Source organism: Sphaerodactylus townsendi, linkage group LG13, assembly GCF_021028975.2.
Source record: "Sphaerodactylus townsendi isolate TG3544 linkage group LG13, MPM_Stown_v2.3, whole genome shotgun sequence".
Lineage (NCBI taxonomy): Eukaryota > Metazoa > Chordata > Lepidosauria > Squamata > Sphaerodactylidae > Sphaerodactylus > Sphaerodactylus townsendi.
Window position 1 is genome coordinate 6283436 of NC_059437.1, and position 7014 is coordinate 6290449.

Here is a 7014-nt window from a genome sequence, read left to right on the forward strand (position 1 = left end):
AATCAGCTGTGTGCTCGCTGCGGTGGGGAGGGAGAAACTCCGATGAAGAGGACACAGTTTCACAATGAACAGGTTTGGATCTGCGTGCAAATTTCAAGTGGGGATTCGACCTCTCTCTCCCTTGACCCCTTTAGTGTTGTAATGTAATGCTTTTAACAGAACTGTATTAACAAAAGAAGCATCAAGACCATAGAAAGATGGATGTTCATCTTTGGTAGCCCCCACTTTCTCCTTGCATCTCCTTCACAATGTGTGTCTCCTTCCTGGGGAGTGGGGGGGAATCAGTGACTGAGCACCTGCTTTGCATATCAAAGATCCCATCTGCAGTTTCGTTTCAGGTGGCCTTCAGCTGAAAACTCTGTGGCTGGAATGATGTTGGGCTGAATTTACTAGGATGCTGTCAAAGATAGGAGTTGGAATACAAATCTGGCACACAACAACAACAAGAAGAAGAGTTTGGATTTATATCCCCCCTTTCTCTCCTGCAGGAGACTCAAAGGGGCTGACAATCTCCTTGCCCTTCCCCCCTCACAACAAACACCCTGTGAGGTGGGTGGGGCTGAGAGAGCTCCGAGAAGGTGTGACTAGCCCAAGGTCACCCAGCTGGCGTGTGTGGGAGTGCACAGGCTAATCCGAATTCCCCAGATAAGCCTCCACAGCTCAAGTGGCAGAGCAGGGAATCAAACCCAGTTCCTCCAGATTAGATACACGAGTTCTTAACCTCCTACGCCACTGCTGCTCCAAACTCTTCTCCTGAAAATATCGATAAGGTATTTTTCAGGTTTTATTCTGACTGGATATATCCGAACAACATATGTAGCCACAGGCACAATTTTGTACTTGATGATGCCACCAGAGCTGCTGACATCTCCTTTGCCTTCACAAGGGGAACTATGCTGATAAACCCCTGCAGTGTTTTAGAGCAGTGGAGTCTAATCTGAAGAACAGGGTTTGATTCCCCACTCCTCCACATGAATGGCAGACTCTTATTCTGGTGAGCTGGATTTGTTTCCCTGCTCCTCCACATGAAACCTACTGGGTGACCATGAAATTACTAAATACCAGTAGATTTCCTTCGACTTAACACTTATTTCCTGTATTGTATGTGCTTTTTAATCCGTTTTTTATTATTGTTGTACTGTTGTCTATGCCAATAAAGGCTTGCTGCTACTGGGTGACCTTGGGCTAATCACAGTTCTCTCCAAACTCTCTCAGTCCCAAAAATCCATTTAATATATAGTCCTCAAATAGAGGACGTATCAGGTATTAAACGGATAAGAACAGATACTACACTTGATCTTAGCCAAAAGGCCGAGAAGCCTATTGATAAGACTCTGAAAATTTGTTGTATTTATCTGTCTTCTATGGACAATTGTTTTATTGTAATTTGGTATGCCAATAAAGGCTTGTCTATGTCAAACTCTCTCAGCCCAACTACCTCACAAGGTGTCTGTTGTGGAGAGAGGAAGGGAAGGAGTTTGGAAGCTGCTTTGAGACTCCTTGTGGTAGAGAAAAGTGAATATAAATCCATCTCTTCTTTCTTGACCAATGGAGGAAATGTGACATGAACATTTCTAAGAGTGTTGTGTGTGTGGGGAGGGGCAGAGAGAGAAAGGGAGGGAGGGAGGGAGAGAGAGAGAAATTCAACAGGGTCTTTCTAGCATCCAACTCCTGGCCAATTATTTTTACAGCTGACAAGAGTGGGAATCACCTCCTCCTAGCAAGATGTGAACAAGATCTGTGGATCCGGCCTTTTGCGCCGTAATCATCCAGTGAATCATATAAAGCACGGATTTGTGCAATTCTGATGGGGCAATATTTTCTTCCCACAGAGATGGAAAGGGCACCGCCACATTTCACGTCTCCTCCCCCCCCCCCGTCATGTCACTGTGAATTACACACGGGGATCTTGTCTGCGAAGTCGTAAACTCTGCATGATGGGGAAGAAATCTAACCTTTTTGTCAGATGACAGTGTGAGATTTATAATTAGATAATAGGCGCTGCCTCTTGAGGAAGGGCAAGAGCGACTGACGTCTTGAAAATCATTCTTGCCAAATTATTGTGGGATCGATACGGGCTGAATAATTAAAATCCAATACTGCAATGTCTCTATCAATAACATGGTGGGAAATGATGTATGACTGACTTAATTGAATTTGTCAGACACAACGGCTACACACATAGATCACTGGAGTATTTTTAGCATTATGTATTTCTCCCCTCGCCCCACAGCAAGGCTCATGTCGTAACCTTTAACATTCACAACTGCTTCCCAAGTTGCCCGACCGCTTGCTTGGGAGGAAGAGTGCTGAACTTTCAGTTTCAATTATTAAAGACACTGATGGAGGAGCCGAAGTGGCTGTTCTGGATACTTTACGGCCGTTTCCGCACAGCACAATTATATCGAGTTACAATCGGTATCCGGGTGTATTTTATCCCGGTTTCTCCCTTCACTTGGCTGAAGACTCATGTTTTGCATGAGCCTGGGTCTTGTGTATTTACAACGCAAGCGTGTCTGTGCATGCGCAAACATCCCAGGTGTCCTGCGTTCTGACTGGCTATTGTTTTTGGGTAGCAGCTTGAATGATGCGGCTGGCCTCCACGCGGGCCAGGGTGTTTACTGCCCTGGCCCCTGCCTGGTGGAACGCTCTTCCCCCAGCAGTTAGGGCCCTGCAGGACCTTAAAGAGTTCTGCAGGGCCTGCAAAACTGTGTTGTTCCACCGGGCTTTGGGGGGGGGGGGGCGGCCACTGAGCCTGCCCCTCTTATTGCCCTCTTATTGCCCTGTGCACTGGCTGTGTATTCGACCATCTGCCAGCCCCATCCCAGGGTTTGATCACTGGGGTGTGATGCCAGATGTCTTTTGTTGCTAACTATTATTGAAGGTTACGGCTGCTATAGTTTTAAGGCTTTGTATTATTTTTAACTGGGATTATTCGATTTGTTTTTACTGTGTTTGCTGTTATTTTCTTGTACACCGCCCTGAGCCCTTCGGGGGTAGGGCAGTTTATCAAATCGAATAAAATAATAATAATAATAATAATAATAATAGCGTATAATAATAATCTAATAATAATAATAATAATCAATGCAATGAATAATGTAATGAGGTGATGATGGTTCTCAGCAGATGATGATGCATGATGATGATATTGATGGTGATGATGATGATGGTGAAGGGTGGTGGTGGTTCAAAGGCCAGGGTGGTGGTGGTGAGGTGGTGGCCACCACCGCCACCACCACTACTACCTCCACCACCACCACCACCATTACCATTAGTCATCATCATCCATCATCATTCATGTCATCATCATCATCATCATCATCATCATCATACATCAGGAGGAGGAGGAGGAGGAGGAGGAGGAGGGAGGATGCTTGATCAAGACAGTGTATACACAGCAAACAAAATCCAGCATATTGATCTTGTTTGCTGTGTATAACTGTTTTTGTATCAATATAATAATAATAATAATAATAATAATAATGATAATAATGATAATGATAATGATAATGATAATGATAATAATGATAATGATAATGATAATGATAATGATAATGATAATGATGATGATGATGAAGAACGTCTCCACCCTGCCTTTTGAACTGCTGGAGACCGCCTTTACACCTGCTCACATCACATTGCCACTCATGTTCTCACATTTTTGTGGAAAACGAGAGCCTCCCCCCCCCCGTGATATGCCCACTAACATTTGGCCCGAAGTGCACATCTCCCTAGCTGCTCTGAGCAACCAGTACATGTGCAGAAAAGAAAACAGGGGCATTTGGGGACTCCACTCCTGATTAACCCAGGCGGAATGGCACCCGGTCGATACCATGAGCAGATAACGTGCTTGTGGGAGCATTTCGAGACAGGCGGGCTGCAGCGGTCAGCGACTCAGCAGAGTTGAACACTGACATGATGTCAGGTGGGTAGATCAGGCGGCTAGGTGGGAAAAATAAACTGGTTCTGCTCTCATGGTGTTTGCAGTGGAAGGACCAGAAAAAGAGGGAGTGGTCAGTCGGGAAGGGACAGCTGAAGCCTCAAAGATCGCGCAGACATCGAGTGGAAGGGCGTTGCTGACATTTGAGGGCATGTATAACATTGGCAAATGAACAAGTGAATGAGTGGACATGAGGACAGATCTTGGTTTGTTACAGGCCCTGGCTGGAGACTGCCTTTGGGCAAGAAAAGGTTTGCCTCCCCTTGACTGTGAGAAGAGCATTATTTTCCAGCATGGGTCGCTGGTTGTTAATGATGTGTTCACCCAGTATGAGCAGCAGTGGCGTAGGAGGTTAAGAGCTCATGTATCTAATCTGGAGGAACCAGGTTTGATTACCAGCTCTGCTGCCTGAGTTGTGGAGGTTTATCTGGGGAATGCAGATTAGCCTGTGCACTCCCACACACGCTAGCAGGGTGACCTTGGGCTAGTCACAGCTTCTCGGAGCTCTCTCAGCCCCACCTACCTCACAGAATTGTTTGTTGTGAGGGGGGAAGGGCAAGGAGTTTGTAAAGCTCCTTTGAGTCTCACGCAGGAGAGAAAGGGGGGATCTCGTCCAAACTCTCACCTCCTCCACCTCCTCCTCCTCCACCTCCACCTCCCCCACCTCCTCCTCCTCCTCCTCCTCCTCCTCCTCCTCCTCCTCCTCCTCCTCCTCCTCCTCCTCCTCCTTTTCCTCTTCTTCTTCTTCTTCTTCTTCTTCTTCTTCTTCTTCTTCTTCTTCTTCTTCTTCTTCTTCTTCTTCTTCTTCTTCTTCTTCTTCTTCTTCTTCTTCTTCTTCTTCTTCTTCTTCTTCTTCTTCTATGTTCTAAGCTTGTTGTAACCCGCCCAGAGCCCTTCGGCGATTGGGCGGGATATAAACAAACAAACAAACAACAAACAAACAACAAACAAACAAACAAAAACCAACCAACCAACCAACCAACCAGGCAAATAAATAAATAAATAAATAAATAAATAAATAAATAAATAAATGAATGAATGAATGAATGAATGAATGAATGAATGAATGAATAAATAAATAAATAAATAAAGCTTCAAAGTTAATTGACCTAATGTTTGCCGCCATGTCAGTCTGTTAGAATTTTTAAAAAGTTTCAAAATGTGTTTTAAAGTGTCTTATTTCTATCTGTATATTCAAACCCGCTCAGTCCTTGAACAAACTTTAAACTTCATGTGAACTAATTTACAGAGCTCTTGGCATTCTCTCATTCTGCTGCAGCCCAACTGAGGAGAAAAAGAGAAAGTGGGTGTTCCACGTTAATTCCTGACTCCTCTCAGGAACTACAACATAATGTTTTTTTCCACATTGCTACAGCTTTGACAGAATCATGACCCAAAAGTTATAGTAGTTAGCAAACTTGTAGTCCTGTCAGGTTGGGTGTTCTTATTAAACAGAACTTTGGCATTTTTCAGGAAGGTAGAATATGCAACAGTAATTTCAGAATTAAAACAAACTTTTCCACAGCACATGAGACTGTATGTGTGGATTGAGGGATTGTAGTGTTGGTGTGTGTGTTTGTGTGTGTGTTTGTGTGTGTGTGTGGGGGTTGTAGCATAAGTTTGCATACATGCTATTTATATCCTCCATTTGCAACTGATATACAACTGATGCATACATAATGTTGAAAAATATGTACATTTTTAATAGGAAAAACTCAAGGCGAGGAAATAGAAAATGATGAAAAATTGAAAGATTTGTGGATTCCTTTCTCATAAGGAAGAGGCAAAATCAAAACAGGAATATTTTAACGGAACCCTCAGGCTTATGAAATTCAGTCTTGTCTTTTTTTTATCTTCTGTCTCAGCTCCCCTTCATTTCTTCGGTGCTAATTCAGGAGAAACTCCCAGTGTGTTATGCCCAGTCGTGTACTGGGCCTGACCATAATTCCTCTCCTGGTGGGAGGTAGGTATGGTAGTTTGTGTTTTGACCTGGGCCCAAATCCACAAAATGAATTTCAACAGAGATAAATGCTGAAATCTTCTGTCTCTATTATTCTATTCTATGGTTCTAGACCGAAGCACAGAGTCCAGGCAATGTTTCAAAGTCCAAAGTCCAAGACATTCCCGCAAGGCAAGGCCCAATCTGGTTCGAGATGTCAAAGACAGGATCAAGACAAAATAAGGGTTCAGATTAGAAAGAGGTGTCAAACTAGAACAGGGGTAGGGAACCTCAAACAAAGGCACGTCGCGACTCTCTGCCCACTGCGGCTCCATGAGCGAGCGGCTGTTATCGCCTTGCCGCCCTGCAGGTAGTGCCTGCTACCGTGGCGGCTGGGCGTGCGGTGGCAGCAGGCCGGCGCATCAACTGCCCGTGGCGGCTGGGCGTGCGCGTCGGGCTTCCCCTCTCGCCTGCCCGTTGGAAGGCGGCGAGGTGCTTTCAGGCAGCAGTGAGGGCCGAGCAGCTGGCCCCATCCGTGCCGCCTGCGAGTGGCAGAGGTGGGCGTATCTTTCTCAGAATGAAAGCGGGTAAAGGTAAAAAAACCCAGTATATGCAGTATTATCTTTATTTTAAATGTCAAAAATTATTTAGCGGCTCAAGTGGTTTTCTTTTCCATGGAAGCGGGTCCCGAAATGGCTCTTTAGTGTTAAAGTTCCCTACCCCGAACTAGAATAGGATGCTTCCTTTGGTACCTTGACATGCTTGTGGATAACAATGATTGTAGTTGGTCAGTATAACATGTTGCTAGCCAGGTGACTGTGTTACAACGGAGTAACGAATTAAAATAAATAAGCTCAAAGAAGCTCAAGCCGATACGGAATAAAATCAGAGAGATCTTTATTCGGCCAACTGCGGGCAAGACAATATCAGGGGAGCCACACTTAAAATGGCGGTGTGTTCTCACTTTTATAGTATTAATGACAAGCAATATCAAAATGGCAGCAAAGAATACACCCCAAAATGCCCACATCATCAATCAATCACACAAAAGGTGGAGATGTTCCCTGTTCCCACAGCCCTTTGGGGATGTCCAAAGTCCTCATTGGAAGATGTCAGTATTTTACTCTTTGAC

At 44.7% G+C, this 7014-nt stretch overlaps 1 non-coding gene across 1 annotated transcript; it reads right to left on the minus strand.

Moving 5' to 3' along the window:
• Nucleotides 1-1135: 1135 nt before the first annotated feature.
• LOC125443175 lies at nucleotides 1136-1323 on the minus strand. The gene has a single exon (XR_007246079.1). It is a non-coding gene; the product is annotated as a U2 spliceosomal RNA (small nuclear RNA).
• Between the last annotated feature and the right edge of the window lie 5691 nt (nucleotides 1324-7014).